General features: G+C 46.7%; 1 protein-coding gene across 4 annotated transcripts in view; it reads right to left on the bottom strand.

The window, feature by feature from the left end:
• Positions 1-21,154, bottom strand: part of FRMD5 (FERM domain containing 5) — a 135,148-nt gene that overhangs the window by 113,141 nt on the left and 853 nt on the right. The gene's annotated exons all lie outside the window — the stretch shown is intronic.

The raw sequence follows: 21,154 nt of genomic DNA, 5'->3' as shown, positions 1-21,154 counted from the left end.
AGTCCTGAGAGGTAGGTTAGGCTGAGAGGCAGTGACTGGCCCAAGATCACCCAGGAAGCTTCATGGCCAAGTGGGGGTTTGAACCCTGGTCTTCCAGGTCCAAGTCTGGCACTCTAACCCCTATATCATACCCTATATCACAATATGCTCTCGGCATATTCCTAAAGTGTCTTGTGAGCAGTTAGCATGCCTGGGAGTCTCTTCCGCATGACTCCTTCCTTCTGCTAAAGGAAGAGATGCAAACCAAATGGTCATTTTTAAGCCAATGGCACCAACAGCCACAACCCATCCAAAGAGAAGCTTCAGCATCCTTGCTTGGCTGGCTCCCTACACGTCTGCAGGCTAATGTAAAAATTGCTCGCAGTTTTCCTAGCAGGAGAGGTAGCTCACTTGCCTACTGCAAACGCTCACACAAAATGAAAAGAGGAAAACCACTCCACTCCCCCCTCCTCACTTTAAAACAATGCAATTTTCAAGGAAACCTGTACAAAGCTTGTTAGCCTCGTGATGAGTCAATCAGCTGCCCAACACAGAATTTCCCAGGGATGTGGTGGCAAGACCTCCTGGCCTTCAACCTACACCTGCGGACACCTCTCCCTATCTTGTGGAAGGCAAGAGACCTGTCGTAAGAGTGCAGGGGCAAGTCATGAGAAGGGCAAGTCCTTCTCCAGGAGCCTCCCCCTGTTCTCTGTCCTTCCATCTCTCCCCAAGGAGGGCTGCCATAAAGCTGACGTTCCATTTTCAGCAGAGAAACAAAAACAACCTTCAAGCCACCCTGAAGCAGCTAACTCTCCCCTCCCACCACAAAAACCCCTCCTTCTTCTGAGAAGAAAATTGCTTTCTGATCCAAGAGTCCCTTAAGGCTCTGCGCTCTGAGCCTCAAAGGCCCCTCCTAGGAGAACATGCCCAGTCCAATATTTCGCTCTCAGCTCCAAGCACCAGGCAGCCACCTCCTGGAACAGCAGCACCAGCCTCAGGGCAACGGGGAAGCTCAGAGATGCACAGGTGTGCTTAGGCACATTGGCATGCAAAAGCAGGCAAGGAAGCGCTAAAGCCTAGCCCAGGCTGTTCCCTGCAGGAAAGAATGCAGGTTTGGATTTCACCTGGAATACCTGACACTCCCCACACGCACATCTCCACGCTAGAACTTGGGGGCACCCAAGGAAGCTGAACGTTGGAAGATTCGGAGGAGATGAAAGAAAGGACTTTTTAATGCAGCACAAATTGTGGAAACCCGCTCCCACAGGAGGCAAGGATGGCCACCAACTTGGATGGCTTTAAAAGGGGATTGGACAAATTCATGGAGGGCTATTGATGGTTACTAGCCAGGATGGCTATGCTCTGCCTCTAATGTCAGAGGCAGTAATGCTACTCAATACCAGTTGCTGTTAACTGCAGGAGGGGAGAAGGCTCTTGTTCTCCAATCCTGCTTGCTGTTTTTGCATAGGTGTCTGGTTGGCCACCGTGAGAACAGGATGCTGGCCTTGGATGGAGGCATTGGCCTGATCCAACAGAGCTGTTTTTTTTTCTATTCTTGTGTACTGCCTGCCACTGTTTTGAATCCAAGACTTGCCCTCCTTTCTCATATCCTTCACTAGAGCCGCCACACACAAACACACCCCGGCCCTCTCCTGCCCCCTTTATCCCCCTGGCTCTGACTTCCTTCGCTCTGCTCATGTAACTCTTGAGACCTGCACTTCACACTCAGGAAAATTACCAGACAAACCCAATTTAGTATTTGCAGAGACTTGAAAAATTGGGAGGCTCACCCAGAGCCCTGGCAATTATCTCTTGCTTTGAACAAAGCTAAGCAGCCAAGCGTGGGGGGGGGGGAGTGGGGAGGGGATCCGTGCATCTTTGCCTCATGCTTGGCTTCCTACTCCCCCCTCCACCACCCTCCCAGGCTGGAAGTGACCATAAGCCTCCAGTTTATCCCCTTCTCCCCATGAAAGGGAGCGAGTGGTGCCTTTGGCTCCAGAGGGCATGGTGGCATCCATCCCCACCCCCACCCCATCCCCATCCCCATTCCCATAGCAATGGTGGGCCCTGCAAAGGTCAGCTTCTTGTTTTGTAAAAGACCCACAAAACAAAGGCAAAAGGGAAACCCTTAAAGTTTCCCTCATGGGGTCAACATGCTGACACCCCATAACATCCCATAGTGGAAATATTTTATTCACTCCCCACCCCCCACCCCCACCCCGCAAAACAGAAACTATTTCTCGTGGTTTAAATCCAAATCAGGCAACCCATTTTTTTTGCAAATGAGACCCACAAGTCACAGAATCTTAGAGTTGGAAGGGACACAAGGAGTCATCTAGTCCAACGTCCTGCAATGAAGGGATCACAGCTGAAGTGACTGGTTCAGGCCCAACCATATGGGCACAACGCAGCTCCCCACACCTTCCCCTGTGTTACAGAGTCAGAATTTAGCTGGGATGTGAAAATCAGATCTGGCACAAATGTTCTTCTGGAGATGTATATAACTCTGCACTTCATTGAAACCATCCTTTCCTTTTCTCCATCCGGAAGGGTGAGTTAGAAATGCTGAAGCCCTCGGGTGAGGGGAGGAAAGCAGGGTGTGAGACAGGAATCCCTTACCTCCTCCTGTTCACAGTAACACTGGATCCGTTTTCCCTTAGAGTCATACCCTCTTAAGTCCCCTCTTCCACAGCAGAAAGGGGTGGCTGCTGGATCTACTCAGCAAGCAGATTTGAGGCTTGCAGGGCCTGATGTTTCAGTAAATTGGACACCAAGACCCACACCACAGAGCCAAAGAGCAATTACCTGATAAGGACAACATACTCTTAGGATTAGAGAACACAAGTGCCTCTGAGCACATGCCAGTCCTCAGAAAGAGACCACAGGATGGGACTCAATGCTAGTCCAACTCACAGTAGACCAACTGAAGCTAATTGCAGGTTGGACTGGATGACCCTTTAGGTCCCTTCCAACTCTACAGTTCTATTACTCTAATACACATGGCTTAAGTTAATCAATTTTAATGGGTCTACTCTGAGTAGGATTTAGCTGACTACAACCCACAGTTCCGCTGCACTTAGATCCACTCTTGTTTTTTGCCGTAAGCTTTGCTCAAATCAGCAGCCTAATTTAGAAGATGGCTTTTCGTTGTTGCTCTTGTTGAACAACTTGAGAGTGCTCTTGTGCTCGAATCCTGCTTGTGGGTTTCCCATTGGGGCACCTGGTTGCCTAGTGTGAGAACAGGATGCTGGACTAGATGGGCCATGGGCCTGATCCAGCACGCTCTCCTCATGTTCTCATGAAGTTCTGTCCTTATAACAACCAGAGGGAAACCAAATGTTCCAAATGAATTAATTCAAATCAGTTTACAGCGGAAGCCCCACAAACAAAACGCAACAAATGAGACCAGCCTTCAGCACCCTGGCACCTTCAAAATGTTTTGGACTACAACTCCCATCAGCTCCAGTCAGGATGGCCATATGGTGCTGGGGCTGACGGGAACCGAACTTCAAAACACCTGAAGGGTGCAAGGTTGGCAAAGGATGGGAGAGGCAGTCCTTTTTTGCAAAATGAAAAAGATGTTCCGCACCACAGTTCTTTCTGCTGCTTCACTCTCGTTTTCTGAACCGATTTGAAGCCAGAGCCTACGCAATTGCAGACGCTCGAGAGTTGCAACACGTTTAAAGTTTAAACATACTGTATTGTTACTCACTTGGAGCGTTTGGGCAAGTTCCAAACCTAAATTGGTTCAGGAACTTCAAACAAACACCGCAAAACCCAAACTAAAATATTAAAACAGGAAAGGTAGGGGAACCAAAACATTGCAATCATAATCCGAGTCCCGATGCAAAATGTAAGCAAACTTTGTCTCTATTCCAATTATTACGCTGCGAGGAATTTTCTTGGATAATTCCACCGATCAGCCTGTTACATGATATGAAAGGCTGCTCTTCAGATTGTGCAACCAAAGTTCTTTTAGAAACAAACCCGTGGTTTTAACAAGTCCTCGTTTTCACTCCTGCATGACAGCTACAGAACTCCGTCCTCAGAGGACGCTTTAACCAAAAGCAACGTTGCAAATAACTGCCAAACAGAACATCTCCGGAAATGGCAGGCAGGAAAAAAAAAAATACAGATGAAGTCCCTGTTTGTAGGGATGTATCTGGAATGTACTTAAAGGCAGTCTTTTATTAGCACTTTATTTATAGGTGCTACAAAGCACCTGCTAAAACTGGCTAAATGAGATGTGGAAGGAAGTGTCTACAATACCGTCATAATTCACACACGGCTCCCGGAACAGTTGCTGAGAAAAGCCACAACCCTACACTGCCTCTAGTACAGCTTCTGCCAACCTAAAGAAACTTGATCTTAACGAAATCTATTAACACTCACTCAGGGCAGGAATGAACAAGGGGGTTGTCTTAACATGAGAACAAATGAAGAGCCTGGTGGATCAGGCCAATGGCCCATCTGGTCCAGCATCCTGTTCTCACAGAGGCCAAGCAGATGCCTCAAAGGGAAACCAACAAGCAGGATCCAAGCACAAGAGCCTTCTCTCCCCCCCCCCTGCAGTTTTCATCAACTGGTATTCAGAAGCACTGGTGCCTCCGACTGTGGAGGCAGAGCATAGCCATCCAAGTTATCCAATGTTTCACTGTTTGGAAAAGTCAAGAGTCCATGGGAAATGCCAATGAACCTTCAGAAGGAAGTTGCTGCCATGGGTATTATGTGTATGTGTTTTTAATGAACTGAATAGAGCGGGATGTGGAGAGCGTGTGCATGAACTTAATAGTGCTTGGTTCATTTTTTGGGTTGCTGTTTTGTTAATGTTGTTAATATTGTTTTATGGATTATAAATGCTGTATTGATTTGTTAATCATATAATATGACATTTGCTTTAATTGTGATGTTTAGCTGACAGTGTTACCTTGGTTCTCAAACTTAATCCGTTCCGGAAGTGCATTTCAAAACCAAAGCATTCCCAAACCAAGGCATGCTTTCCCATAGAAAGTAATGCAAAATGGATTACAGTCGTATCTCGTGTTGCATTCGCTGCAGGTTGCGAACAGCTCAGGTTACGAACGCGGCAAACCCAGAAGCAATATTGCACTTCTGCACATGCGCAATATCGCCACTCGGGTTGCGGACTTTTCGGGGTGCGAACCCGGAACGGATCATGTCCGCAACCCAAGGTACCACTGTAATCCGTTCCAGACTTTTAAAAACAACCCCTCAAAAAAGCAATGTAACATGAATTTTACTATGTAAAGAGACCATTGATCCATAAAATGAACGCAATAAACAATGTGCTGAAGTTACACAATCAATCAATCAGTAGCTGAACTGGGTTCCACACAGTCAGAAGAAAACGCAAAATAAATAGCAAAAACAGGCAGACCTCAGCGTAACACTCAAAACAGAAGTGTGGCACTCAAATCAGAAGTGTAATACTCAAATCGTCAACGTAACACTCAAAACGGGAGTGTGGCACTCAAATCGGAAGTGTAACACCCAAAACGGAGCACGTTTGGCTTCCAAGCAAAGTTCACAAACTGGAACACTTACTTCTGGGTTTGCAGTGTTTTGGTTCCAAGGTGTTTGAGTACCAAGGCGTTTGAGAATCAAGGTACCACTGTATTTTTTTAAGCTGTTGCTTTGTTAACAGAGTTTCATAGATTGTAATTGTTTCACTGAAGATTTTTTAATTATTCTAGATGATTTATGCTGCATTTGTGATGTTATGGTTATTTATTTTTTGTAAGCTGCTTGGGGATTCATGTGAATGAAAAAAAAACACGTTAAGTCAAATAAATCCCATACTGAGTTGCTTTTAACCTACCCACCCAACCTCACATCCCACCCCCAGGAGCTTCTCTGCTTTGCCACCCCTCCTGGCCAACTTGCAAGGCAAAAGAGATCCTGAGATTCATACCTGAAAGCTATTTTGGCTCCCTGGCATCATCCACAAAAGCCAGCCGTGGCCACTGATGGCGAAGGAGGCTTTGGAAAATGTGCTACTATCTCTGTTGAATCAGTACGCACAGAGAGAGAGAGAGAGAGCGCAATCTTATAAAAAGATCAGAAAATTGCAACAGAAATGTCACACGGAGAAAGACTGCAAGATGCCCGGTCGTCTCGAAAGCGTGCTTGATGCATGTATGCTGGGCACTCGCTTCATTATGTGCTTGTAACAGCACACATACCTCATGCTAATCTTGGACAGGTAGATGCAGGAAGCAGGTCCAAACAACTCACCAGCTGCAGGTACCACTTGGCATGCTCTGCCAACCCAACAAAGTGCCGTATTTCTCTGTGTATAAGCCCCCCCCCATGTATAAGACAACCCCCACTTTTTAGCATTAATTTTTAATTAAAAAAAAACCCTAGTCTTATACACGAAAAAATACGGTAAGTCCCAAAAGCCAGCTCTACACTGTCAGTGTGAGATATGGATTCCTTGTAGCACATCAAGTCAATAACAGGATTTGTCACTTCCGAAACATCCTGTTGAAAATCATTAACTTAAAATAAAAATAAAAATATTGTGATCTATCCTGTACCCAGCATATAAATAACTCACATTGAACCAGTGTGTAAAATGTTTGGTCTCCAAGTCCACAAGAATCAATAGGAAGCTATTCATGTTCATCCTTTCACTCACAGTCAAGTGGTTCGCTTCCCAAGCCCTATTTCAGCTTTAAAACTGATTTTTTGTTTTTGTTTTATATAATTTGTTTATAGCTTGCAGGCTGGTGATTGACTGGTGAGTCATGTCTTTCCCTGAGTGAGAGCGTCATGGCCCTGGACCGGAAATTGTCCGATGCAGAGTCTTCCTACAACAGGAACCCAGAGGAGGAGATGGATCGGCTCCCTAGCCCTTCCCATGTAAATCCAATGGCAACACAGGCCACATCACATCCCTCAAACTCCAACTCCAGACTCCTATGACTGGACCACAGACTCCTGAGAACATCAAAAGTGCCCTGCAGGAAAAGTCAGCGGCCCATTTGGTGGTCAAAGCCAACTCCCAGGGACCAGGGTCTTCCACCTTGACTCCTGAGTCCAGACTACAGAGCTCTCCCCTTTGCTCCAAGACAATGAAGAGTCTGTTTGGTGTAGCAGTTAGAGTCTTGGACTAGGACCTGGGAGATGAGACTTCAAATCCCCACTTGGCCATGAAGCTCACTGGGTGACCTTGGGCCAGTCACTGCTGCTCAGCATAGCCTCCCTCACAGGGCTGTTGTGAGGATTACATGTGGAAGAGGAGAACCACGTACAGGCAACTCCTCATTTGCATGGGGGTTGCGTTCCGGGCACACATAAGCCCGCCCTGCCCCTGTTCCATTCCACCCTGCCCCCCATTCCACCCTCTTCTGGGTCCAAAATGACCCATGCGTCAGCGGTTGCATATCAATCAAACACGCACAAAATGGTTGCCATTTGTGCACCACCTTGAGTTCCTTAGAGGAAAACGTGGAATATAAATGCAATAAATAATAAAATCAATACAGCTTGGATTTTGTGCTTATCTGCAGGACTGCTAACCACTGTCCGGAACAAGCACTTTGGTCCTTATCCAAGGTCCTAACCTTGTCTTGCCAGGCCATCCATTGCAGATAAGCACCCAATATGCTTTCGGGAGTGTCAACCCGAAAAACTGCAACTCCAGCTGTTGAGAACTGGCCTCTGAGACAGACTGGGGCAGCAGTCTCCATCCAGATGTTTTGGATCACGACTGCCATCAGCATAGCCAGACTCTCATCAGCCCAAGCATAATACAGCTGTGCTAACTGGGGCTGCCATCCAAAACATCTGGAGGGCACCAAGTTGGGAAAGGTTGGGTGAGCTCAAGTTGCTCTGCCCTCTCTCCCTCTGCTCAGAGAATCTTTCCAACCAGATGCAGAGAATTAAAATGGGTGCCAGACTTGCAATTAGACCATCGGTTAATACCAAGGACTGGCTGTTGAGTAAAGGAGGAAGCAGAATCCGTCGCTCCAGGAATGAAAATGACTTTTTACATAAGATGGCATTCCAAAGAGGGAACTCGAGCCAGCTAAGACCAGTGGCCAAAAGGCAGAGACAGAGAAGAACCTGAATAGAAGGACTCTCTCTCTCTCTCTCTCCCTACCCAGTTGAGAAAAGGAACAAACACTGAATAAGGAACAAGCTCTCTAGTCTGGGTGCCAGAGGAAAGCCACTCTGGCAAAGACAAACAAGGAGCTGCTTTTACAGGCAGTCTAGGCTTGATGGTGTGTTTCTTCCAGAGCCAAGGCCTAGGGACTGAAGCATGCAAAAGATATCTGTGGACAACCATCAGTCATGCAGAGAGGGAGAACTAGAATATAAGAGGAGCCTGCTATATCAGGTCAAAGATGGTGCATCTAGACCTGCATCCTAGTCTCTCAGTGGCCAACTAGATGCCCCAGCAGAAATCCCACAAGCAGAATTTGAATCAGGAGCCTCCCATCCTGTGGTTTCCAGCAACTGGTATTCAGAAGCATAGGCATTGTGGCCAGCAGCCATTGACAACCCTCTCCTCCAGGAATTTGTCTAATCCTCTTTTAAAGCCATCCAAGTTGGTGGCCACCACTGTGGGATGGAGTTCCACACAGTGTAAGAAACTCAAATATATCCTCTAATTACCAAATGGCACCTTAAACTTAGGTTGCAGTCACCATAATGGACCACAAAAAAACAATATTTTTTTTTGCGTTTTTTGTGTTTGTTTTCTTTTGCACTGGAATTAATTAACTAATTAATATTATTATTATTCATTTCATTTCTACACCACTTTATATTTTAAGGAACAAATCTCAAAGCAGTTGACAAAACACTAAAACATTCAATAAAACAATCCAGAATAAAACAAATTCAAGCTTCAAGGAAAATATTCCAGATCCTTCTCTAAGGGACACGTGGGTTTGCTCAGTCGCCAACCTGGCATCCAGAGATCTCAGTGTGGTTGCAATTGGACCTGTGCCAGTTGCAAAATGTGCCTGGCGCCTGGTTAATTTCTAACACGGGTTCCAAATTTTGACTTTGCACTGCATGAAGGACTTCTGTCCTGAATCTTCCAGCACAGCAGAGTGGGGAAAGCTGAAACCCGACTCAGAAAAGCAGAAGCCAGTACAATTCCTCCAGGTAGCCGGAACCAAAGGGCTGAGCAGCACTGTTGGGAGGTCTCACTCTCCAGGTGCATCCAAAACGGAGAGGGAAAGGGCCCGCCACCTCCTCCCAGATCACCTGCTTTAGGGAACCCATTCCTCCAGCTGGGTTTTGAGAGCCTGCCTGTGTACGTGTGTGTCCCACTTTCCCAGCCTCTGCCTTCAGTGACCAGCTGGCAAAAAGCCCCCTTAAGATGTGGGTGGCATGCCTTGAGACCGGCCTCCTCCCTGGCTTAATCTGAAGTGGCATTCATCAAAGCATCTTGGTAATCTGTGTGATAGTTTCACTCGGGACAGCAGCTAGGCTGGAATAATGTTTGCATGTCACTCTGTAAACTTTGTAATTTGACTGACAAGCCACTATATCTCTTGGAGGGAAAGATGGATGCACATTATTCTATGCTCAAGAAAGAGGCAACCCAGAAACTATGCAGGGTTAAGAGACGCCCAGATGTGAAGTCTCCTCTGGGGCAGAAGCGCCCCGATGAAACCCCTTTAGGAAAGGAAGGGGGGAGAACAGAGAGAGGCCACTGCCCCAAACTCTGCCCTTGACCTTCCCAATGCTTCTGTCCCAGGGTGGCGCTGGACCCAACTGTGTAATTGCAGGAATCAGAAGAAAGTAATTCCTGCAGAGACTTCTGGAGTTCTCTATGAACAGCAGGCTAGAAGTTTTATTCAACTATTACTCAAAGAGGATCCATTGAAATTAATGGACCTAGGTTAGTCACGGTCATCGTTTGAAATGCATCTACTGTAAAAGTTGGTTGAATACAACCCAAAATGTTCAGTCCCAAGGGCTGCCCCATGGAAGATGCAGCAAACTTGGTTTCTGCTGCTCCAGAGGGGAAGAACCCAAACTAATAGATTCAAATGATAAGAAAGGAGATTCGACTCAACATCAATAACTTTCTGACAGTAAAAGCTGTTCCATAGTGGAATGGGCTCCCCCAGAATGTTGTGGACTCTCCTTTGCTAGAGGTTATTAAACAGAGGTTGGGTGATCATCTGTCAGGGATTACTGTGCTGTGATCCCGGCATTGCAGGAGGCTGGACTAGATGACTCTCGGGGTGCCTCCCAACTCTACAATTCTATGATTCCATGACTATAAAACAGCCTTTCCCAGCATCTTAGGGGCGTCTCAGGCAGAACAGAAGCAATGGGCATCATGCAAATACAAATGTCACTTGGAATCAGAAGGTGCCAACTTAACAGAGCAGCACACAAACAGCCATGAGATTCTCTGCTCCAATAAAAAGAGAGTCCAAGTTTCACTGAGCGGGGAAACAAAAGGAGACTGTGAGCATTCAAGCCTCAGGCAGGGCTGGCACAAGGGCCCTCCTTGCATCGATACAAAGCCACAAGTGGAAGAAGTGTTGTGTAAAAGGACAGCACAATGCCCAGAATGGAGTAAGTGGAAAGAGCAGTGGGGTGGGTGGGTGTGGAATTGCAAGGGGGTTGTTGTACCACTGAGCAGAATGCTGGCCACACCAGCAAGACCTCTGACACCAGTGCAGTGGCAGTATGCAAGTACATCCAAAGGCAAGAGCCAGCACCCAACAGGACTTGTACCCGAGCTTGCTTCTTTCCTTCTCCCTCTTGATTCATTTTTCTTCTTGTGTCGTGTCTTTTTAAATTGTAGGACTGAGGGCAAGGATGGTCTTCTTTTTGGAACGACCTGTATCCTGCCCCCAGAATCTTTTTATTTATTTTTTAAACCAAAGAATGGGACAAAATATATTTAAATAAATAAGTCAGCTTGTAACCTGGGAAAGGGGAAGAGAAAAGTCATTTCTAACCAGCCTCTTCAAGATCATTCTCATCCGGATAAAACTAGCTTCTGAGGCTGTGGCATATGCACAACTCTGAATGACCAAGCGGCCCCTCCAATTGAGTGGTTTCCTTGCAGGTGTATTCTGCAACATATAATTATTGACAGAAGGATAGTGCATTAGTGGAAGATTTACCCTGGACAGTTCATGTGTCATTCCATTTGACTGCCTCCCCTATTGAGCCATTTTCTCTGCCTCCACCTACCTGCCACGTTCATCAGCCACCCAACCAAGCGCACTAATGGCAACTTCCATTTTGAGAAGATTTCCACTGGGACAAAACGCTAGGGATCCAAACCACCCCCAACGCCGAGCAAAATGAAACAAACCCCAAACCATCTCATTATTTTTTTTGTGAACTGTTTTAAAGTGCTTTTGCTGGCAATCCAAATGACTCATTTTTGTCCCTTCTGTTTGGAATCCAATATCTTCCAAACAACTTGTGACACTTAAAATTATTCCATTAACAAACAAGTGTTCTGTTTTTAAACAAAGCCAATTTTCTACTTCTCATGCTTGCGTGGGCTTGTTTATGACTACTGTATATATAAAAAAACCAAAATAAAATCTCAGTCGAGGTTTACAAAGATTCTGTCCAAGCTGCTGTTAACATGATGATCTCCTACCTATTCACCCCTTACTTCCTTCAAAAGTCCCTCCCGCTGGAGGGAAAGATTACAACTAGTGCCTTACAAGGTTGTTGCAAAAATAAAATGAGTCGGGGGGGCATTTATACCACTTTGAGTTACAGGAGAGATAGGATATAAATGCAATTGAGCAGTGGTTCCCAAAGGGGCAGTGGGATTACCTGGGGGGGGGGGTGCTAAGAGGTCAGGTGGAGGGAGGGGGTGCTGGAGGTGTAAATGACTCCTAGATTTTCGAAAGATTGTATATTGCATCCAGGTCATTGATTTTGTCGAATTAAACTAAACAGCTTTCATTGGACTTTGAATAAATTTGCAATTAATTGTTTTGAGTTTTACTGTGTTGTTATCTTCTTTGCTGGGCCTACAAACCGCTATTCTGAATCATGCTTTTTATAGGGCACGTGAGGGGGCACTGGGGATGAGCTTACGAAGCTGGAGGTAGGGGCAGGCAGGGCGTCAAAAAAAAGTTTGGGAACTGCTACAATAGATAAAATTAATAATGTAATAGTTATTTTTGCGGCACAAAGGATGAATAGATTCTTCCACTGTTTGTGCCTGGCATACTCCAGTTCCACCAGGTTTGACTCTGGAAGAGACTGGTGGGCAACGCTGCCTGCTCTTGGCTTAGCGGGCAACACGCTCTCAGCCCAGCGGCTCGACCATGGCAGACCTGAAACCCTGCTCAGCGGCTGTGAGCCTCTCCTGGTGCAGAGGCAAGAGTAGCAGCGGACTCCCATTTATAACAAGTAACAGCTCCTTCACTGCAGTCCCTCAGACCTGCAAGCCTGGCCATTCCACGAGCCTTCTTCCTGTGATAATTTAATTTCCTATTCTGAGGAGACAGCGGCGGAAACAAAGACGACAGACTCGACTCTTAATGAGGTCACACCGTGCATATCCTTGCTGCATCCTCCTGGATCTGGGTTTCCTCCGGGACTGGCCTATATAAGGCTAAAATAGAATCACGAGGCTGTAATGAACCCAGTGGCCACCTAGACTAACTTCCTGCAGAGAAGGCGGAATTTGCAAAAAAAAAAAAAAAAACAGAAAACAGAAAACAAAAAGGAACAAAGACGTTGAGCACCAAATTCAGGCGTACCTGGTTCCTGCGAATAAGCCCAATTCTCTGCGGCTCCGTGGCTGGAAACCCAAATCTGTACCTGAGGACTAGCAGCTTGAGGGATCTAACACTTCATAGCAGGATGGGAAGCCTGTGGCTCTCCCAATGTTGCTGGATGCCACACCACGGGCCATGCTGGCTGGGGTTGATAGGAGTCGGAGGGTATCAGCTGCCTCTCACTTGTGAAGGCTCATGTTAGCGCATAGGTAGAGCATTTGCTCTGCATGCAGAAGGTCCCAGGTTCAATCCCTAGCACCTCCTCTTCAGTGTTCAAAATTCGCCAGGCACATTTTGCTACTAGCATGGGTCCAGTTGCGACTATGTGGATATTTCTGAGCACCGAAGTTGGTGACTGATATTTTCATCGAGGCAGCTGACTCGTCAACAGCAAAAGACAAGCGTCTTGTGCTTCTGTGATGCAGCGCAAATCATGGACCCCTTTGCTGGACATCTTAGTCCTCCATCATCACATCAAGGCAACTAAGTGCAGGGCCGAGCACAGATACATTTGACTGTGCTGCAGCCTTTCCACAGCCCACCCAAATGGAACCAAAAAACCAAACAGTTTAAAAACCTCTGCCTTGGTCCATAATTAATACCATTTCCACTGTGTATGTTTCTCCTTCTTGCATACTGGGACAAGTGAATGGTAGTAAGAGCAGGCAATGTAGCTGAGATTATAGAATCATATAATTGTAGTGTTGGAAGGTACTCTGAGGGTCATCTAGTCCAGGGGTCATCAACCTTTTCAGCTGTGGGCCGGTCCACCATCCCTCAGACCATGTGGTAGGCCGGACTATTTGGGGGGGGGGATGAACGAATTCCTATGCCCCACAAATAACTCAGAGATGCATTTTAAATAAAAGCACACATTTTACTCATGTAAAAACATGCTGATTCCTGGACTGTCCGCGGGCTGGATTTAGAAGGCGACTGGGGCGCATCTGGCCCGCGGGCCTTAGGTTGCCTACCCCTGATCTAGTCCAACCCCCTAGCAAACTGACATTCCATAACCCAGGTTTAAGCCGTCATTTGGAGCGTAGCTTATATATCTGAGTTTCTAACACTGCTCCTCTTAAGGCTGGGAAATGCACCCCCCCCCCAATCTCAAACCCTGTAGAGCTGCAGCCAGACTGTGCAGACAACACAAGGCTTAGATGGACTTGACAAAAGGCAGCTACCAGCAAACCAGACTCTGGTACTGAGGGATCTGAGATCTGGATCAAATGCGTCAACAAAACACCCCATCATTACCTCCACCAAGGTGGCCTTTCACAGGGAAGAGTTACATTTGCATAGCCTGAAATTAGCCCATTCTTCTCATCCCTTATGAAAGACCCCAAGCGAGCTCACTGCTGCCTTCAGTAAGCACAAGGCTAGTTCCAAAATCACAAAGAGTCTGGCATCGGGAACGAAACAGCAGATGGCATCTCAAAATGCCCTGTGATGGAACACACATTCCCAACTAATCGAGAACATCGCCTGTGTTCAAAGCATCCACTCTAAGCACTAGAGTCAATAGCACTGGAAGGCCGAATTTCTGGTACGTGAAAGATCATGTTCGATGTATGTGGATAAGCAGCAGGTAACCAACAGGCCAATGAACTAAGTGAGGAGCTTGTCCGTGTTCCTGGGGTTAGCAAACAGGATAGAGGTGTACATTCAGAGGTCTTAATTCTCAAGGCAAAGAAAGAATTAGTCATAGGTGAACTTACCCTGACTGAATTCAGAACGGAGCTCAGAAAGCTATGTTACTGTCTAAACATAGACAGTGCACACGCTCCTGTTTACTCTGCATCCAGTGCACTCCCGTTGCTGGTTTGGGAAGAGGTGTACACATGGTGTCAGCCACAATCCACATTAATCCTGTCATTTCTGATTAAATACTGCATTTGGACACATTTCCCCTCCAAATTGAGAAAAGAAATGACCTAGGCTCTTTTTCTGAGTCCGGTTCCAAATCTGGGAACCCTTTATTCTCCTAATGATTTATTTATTTAATGCATTCTCTCCCCCCCCCCACACACACACTCCTCTGTTGTTGGGGAAAAAAACCTCTCAGAACAGCCTGCAAAGCTAAATAGTAGCACAACCATTGCTTCCAGACTTAACAATTTAGAAAAGGCACAAAAGGAAAGGGAGTTGGGAGGGAAGAGGAAAAAGAAACTAACTCAGGCACTGGTTCTTAGTTACATATTTGGTTTGCTTTCAATAATCAAAACATCTTCTCAGGAGTGGCTGTGATGCTGAATTTTCAGGGTGGGACCTCAGACTTCCTGGGCCTAGCAGTGTCAGTACTTGTCAGTGCTTCCCTGAACAGTAAGGCTCAAGGTGGTCTAAATGACGGACACATACACCCCCCACAGAGCAGATGGAGCTGCTGCTGGATGCTCACAGTTCAAGAAAGGCCTTACTGAACCATCAATAAAGACGCTGGATAGGCTTTCCTAAACAAAAATCTTTTAAGCAGGCACCAAAAAAGAGTATATATAGCAAAGACATTTGCCTGAGATCAACAGGCAGGGAGTTCCAAAGTTGCAATGCAAGTGGGAGTTAGTGACCCAATTGGGCGGGGTCTTCACCTTCAGGGGCCTCACTGGAATCTGCTGGTGCCTTGCCATTCCCCCTTGTGCCAGGAAACACTCAGGAGGGGCCCAGATGACACCCCCACCCACCCCAGAGCAGATGATCCTGTTGGAAAGTGGAAAGCTCAGCTATTCCCACAATCTGGATTTATACCCCTGTGAAGCCTAGACCCCCTCCACCTCTCTCTGGCATCCTGAAAAAATGTGTTTCCTGGGGCTTGTTACTCAAGAGATGCTCTAGGTGAAGGAGGAAGGGGAGCCTTCCTCACAGAGAAACCTTATCATATCACCAACTCGACTCAAGGGAGAGGGAGTTGCGGAACAGAGAAAGTTTTTCTTTTAAGACAGAGAAGACGGGGGGGGGGGATAAGGCTCCCCTCCCATCAAAGGAGAGTCTTTGGAGCATAGAAGTGGCTGGCATCAGCATCACCAGCAAAAAGCGTAATAGAAAAGGGGCCCAGAACCTCTTAATGTTGACTGTAATCCCCCAATGAATTCTCCTATAAACTGAGCACTTCAGAGTGAACAGCCTCCTCCGGGCGATACGATGGTGTGTTATGCAAACTCATGGATTCCCCTGCTCATTTTAGAACTCCGGAAAAACAAGGAAAACTACATAGAAGGCTGCCTTACACTGAGTCAGACCCTTGGGTCCATCTAGCTCTGGCAGCAGTTCTCCAGGGTTTCATACTGGGGAACCCTCCCAGTCTTACCAGAAGATGCTACCGGAGATTGAACCTGGAACCTTCAACATGCAAAGCAGGTGCTTTGCCATGAAGCCACAGGACTTCCTCAGTCTAAAACATGGACAGGGATCAGAAGGCAACTCGCTCGACTGCTGGCCAGAGGGTGATAAGAATGGCATGAGAGGGTCAAGTGAGGATGCTTGCCCCCGCAGAACCCCACCCATGTGCTTTTACTTAACCCACTGTCATCATCACACCTGAAGAGGGCTTACATAGAGCTGCAGACTTGTATGGTCACCTATTCCTTTTTTTATTAAGAATTTATTAGATTTTCCAATTAAAAAACCAATTAAAACCAATACAATACAATACATGGTTAAACACTCCAGACTCCCCCCTCTCCCACCGAGGGGAGCAACAAATACCAAACCCCCCTCTCACAGAGGTAGCAAAGATCATTTTACATTTAACCACATATTTTCCAAATCACGACATAGAGCTGACCCTCTTCCTAGGCCAGTTAATTAAATTCCAATCATTACTTCTTACAATGACTTCCTCATTCCCCCCCCCTTACTGATTTCCAAATTATCACATAGTTCCAGATTTTTTCCCCTTTAACTCTAATTTAAAATCCATCTCATCATTTTTTTCTATTTAACATTTCTTTACCTCCGCCTCAAAATACTTCTGTATTTTCTCATTATCTTAACCAAAAAATTCCATATTACTCGTACTCCTCCCTCCCTTGTGGTCCCAGAATTTGTCTTTCAAAGCATTGTCCGTTATCGCATGTATGGTCACCTATTCCAACCCCTGGCAATGCAGGAACCAGAGCAAAAGAATCCCTGACAGATGACCATCCAACCTCTGCTTTGCAGGCATAGGCAAACTCTGGCCCTCCAGGTGTTTGGGACTACAATTCCCATCATCCCTGACCACTGGTCCTGTTAGCTAGGGATGATGGGAATTGTAGTCCCAAACATCTGGAGGGCTGGAGTTTGCCTATGCCTGTTCTAACGTTTCTCTTTTCTTGCAATCCATTGGTTCGGGTCCTACCCACACCCTACCAAACCGCGCTGAGAGCTGCATGGTGTGCACAGCACCTGCAGCTCTATGCGCAGGGCGACCTAGTGCGCTGTCCCATTTGCTGTTGTCTTTTAAAAGCAACCTCTCCAAATGTTATCGGTGAAAATGCTTGGGACTTAAATGAACAAACAGTGATTTTTAGTTACAGTGCTTGTACGAGATCGACAGTCAATTCGGCGCTGGTGGTGGCAGAGGCAGACTAGGGCCTGTGAGGTCTGCTCCCAGGCAGTAGCCCCTCCAGAGGGAGCCCCAGCACATCCGGGGTTATTAGCCATGCAAGAGTGGCAGCATCACAGCGAGGCAGGTTGGTGGGAGGCCGATGGAGAGACAGCTGCTGCCCATCCACTTCCAATGCCGCAGCTCTCTCCTGCGGGTCTCGGGGTCCTGCCTCTGGAAGGTGGAAGAACAGAGATGTCCGTGGTTCAGGCTGCATTCAAGGGCAGCCAGGGTGAGTGAAGGGGATTTTTCATTTTTTCTTGCATTAGGAGAGCAGGTCATTAATGTAGGGAACATGAGAAAATTCACTTTTGGAAAGGGGAAAAATGAATCAGGGATAATTCATTAATGGGGTTATTTTGGGAAGGTGCAGGATGAAAATTAACTCTTTAGGATTAAATCCAATCTAAAATTAAATCCAACTGAGAAGGGAAATTAATCTGAAAAGAGAGGACACAGAATTATGCAGTTTGAAACAACACCAAGGGTCATCTAGTCCAACCCCCTGCAATGCAGGAATATATTCTTAAATAAGCATATTCTTAAATGAAAGTAGAGCAGCAGTAGCAGCATGGTTCAGGGTTTGGGCTCTTGCAGCACACAGGAAGCTGCCTTATACCAAGCCCGACCCATTGGTCCATCCAACTCAGTGTTCACTACACTGACCGGCAGCAGCTCTCCAGGATATCAGGCATGGGACAGTCCCATCAGTTTGACACTGGTTTCAGAAAGAACACATCTAATGTCCATTTTCCACATCAGAGTGCAAGCTACAACTGCATTTTGGATAACGTCATGTGAACATGGGTTAAAAGCCCGGCCCCAGAAATGCATTGAGTGTCCAGTCAATGAGGGTGTGAACACAGCCACAGTAAACAGGGAAGGAATCCAGGAGCAATGGAATTATTTTACCCATTCATCCGCTGCAAAGTCGGGCTCTACAATTCTCATCTCTCTCCCCTCAACTTTGGGTAGAGTAGAGTTGAAGTGAGGTATGGTGGGAGCGGTACTTGGAAGCGGTGAGGCTTGGAGCCCCCCACCTTTTAAGAATCACCAGCCATCGGCACAGATTTATGCCTGAAATCATCCCACCCAAAAGGTTCCTTAAGATGCAACAAGACTCTTCGCTGGCTTTGCTACAACACAGACCAGCACAGCCACCCCTCTAAAAATAATCTAATGTGGTGCCTGGATTTATTCTCCATCGCAGGTCAGGCATAAACCAAAACTGTCCCACTGCCAGCTTTTCAGGAGCCTCCCAGAAGTGCTGATGGATTCATATCCACCCTTATGTGGAAGGCTACTGTGTCTTTCTGACAAGCGGGACCCCTTCCTCAAAAGCAAATGCTCCCCAGCACAAAAAGGGACACGCACTTCAGATGGGCTCTGCCGTCTTTTGAACCCACCACCCCAATCCAAACACAGCAAAAGCCATGAGTGTAGACAGATCATTTATACAAATCATTTCAACTAAATCTCCAACAGTGAGTGGTCAAATATATCTTCTGTCTTGGAAACCTAATATTCTTCGCCTGACTTAATTAAAACAGTATGAGGGACAAGAAAGTGCATACACCTGCATTCATATTTTTAAAAAGTCAAAATGGTGCATATACCCGGTAGTAGTTTTTTTTTAATGCTCTTGAAACAAAATCCCTGAACCCAAGTAAGTGAATTCGGCATTTTCCAAAGGAATGACCTTCAGAACTCACTCTCGGTTTGCAAGACTGCACACCGAGCAGGCAGCAATTCCTCTCGATTGTGAAACATTACCCATCACTATTGTGCATACAGATGTCCATTTCTCACAGCCTGCAAATGCTTTTGCTCAGACCGAGCATGCAAAAAACAGGGTTCACAATCTTTCACTCTCTCCCCCTGATCCACGCAAACAGACAGGTGCAGGTGTGACTGCAGCCACCCAGGTGGCCAAAGGAACAGCAGCTAATCATTTCTATCTTCAGTGCAGCAGAACCACCAGAACCAAGCAATTGGATCACACACTGGATGCAGCAGCACAAGAGGTAGAAATCTTCATCCACTGCAAAAGGTGGCTTCAATTTTCTTTCCCCACCAGAAGCCAAAACCAAAGCATTATACGCCGTGTGGCCCCCACTTTGTAGCCTTGTCCATCCACTTCATTTACCTGATGGACATTCTATCCCAGATTAAGCATATACAAAGTCAACTGGGGTTAAACAGAAGGAGTCAGTTTGTCATCTGAAGAGTATGGCAGAAAAGAGATCCACAGAACAAAGAATATTGCCTCGGCAAATGACCGAAACCAGCATCTGTTAATGCCCACCCCCTCTGGTTACAAGCAAGAATAGTGTCCCAAAACTCTTCCTTGTAGCAAATAAGACAACAATTTATTGCAGATGTCTACATGCAATATCAAGACACAGATACACACCATCCTAAGGGGCTTTGCAATACTTGGCATTACCAATGCACAGAGAAAGCCAGAGGAAAATTAGGCTGCAGTGCACTACTACCTATGAATTATCCCCTGTGAACATAGCATGTCTTACTTCCAAGGCAACGTGGATTGCATTATTAGAGGCAGCTGGAGTGATGCATGAATTACACATTCAGCCCCAAACCTTGCCAGCCTTCACTCCTGCTCACACATTGCAGCAGTAGCAGCAGCTGCTGCTACTACAAGCTTGGCAAGACCCAGATTCGTTCAGAAGAGTCCAAGGATAAAGCTGCCTTCAGTCCACCTGGGCTCTCACTTGAAATGGCACATCAGCTTTTGGAAACACACAGGGGACGCACCCCTCCCCCTCGGCAGAGCAATGTGTGGGTCACTGAGGGTGCTGTGATTAATCCACATCCAGGCCTTTGTGCTCACAACAGACAATGTGGAAAGAGAAATGCCACCATAGAAAAATTAATGCACATCCTTAGGGGTAAAACAGACACGCGCTGACAATGCAACATGTCAAAAAAGGCAGGAGAAGAAGGAACAGAGCAGTGTGTGTAAAGAGAGACTTTCTACGGCATGGCTGTCTTTCCTCCAGTGACCTTGAAGAGAATGTGCCCGATTACCTTCACAGAACACCTGAGCAGGTGCTTCAATATCTCCCCCTCTCTCCACATCTCCTACCTAGGACAATGTTATTCCATTACTGCTCAAGCACAACATGAGAACTGGACCATTTGCTTCAAGTGAAAACTGAAAAAGTGTCTAGTCCTCAAGGATGTGGGGGGAGGAATCATGGGGAAAGCTCTGGCTAGATCAACAAAAGCCTACAAAGTAAATTAAGTGTCAGTGGGAATTATAGCCTAACCCCTGGATTCTGGACTAAACAGTGAGTCCAGGGGAGTCTGAAAAAGGGCACCCATGAGATTTAATGCCTCCATGTAATGGAGAGGAACTGGTGAGCCCACCCTGCGCTGGGGGGGGGGGGGCTCAGCCTCTTGGTTGCTGCCCAAAAGTCTTAATGATCTGGCCCTCCTCCCCTCTGCCCAAGATGATGGCAATGCAAACAGAAAGAGTTCAGCGAGCATCCCCATTAAAGGAAAATAAGATGCATCCAACCCCATTAAAGGCGAAAGAATTGTGGGCACGTTGTTATCTCTCCTAAGAAGATCTGCCACTCTCGGGAGCTAGCCAGCCTGGGGTGTTTTCAGGCTCTTTGCTGCACCCAATTAAGTAGCCTGCCCTGCAGGAACCCAGGAGGGGCCCTCAAAGGGAGAAAGGGTCTCCATGCCCCACTCTCTGGAGTCAAAAGAGGGCGCCCCCCTCTTGCCTAGATTTTCGCAGGTCCCAGGCTAAGCAGAAGTCCCCAAGAGGACTGTGCTCTCCAGGCACCTATGGGCGCCCCTCTTCTCT

Source organism: Lacerta agilis, chromosome 13 (assembly GCF_009819535.1).
Source record: "Lacerta agilis isolate rLacAgi1 chromosome 13, rLacAgi1.pri, whole genome shotgun sequence".
Classification (NCBI taxonomy): Eukaryota; Metazoa; Chordata; class Lepidosauria; order Squamata; family Lacertidae; genus Lacerta; species Lacerta agilis.
Note: the sequence above shows the minus strand (reverse complement) of the source record. Positions and strands in the feature narration are given on the sequence as shown.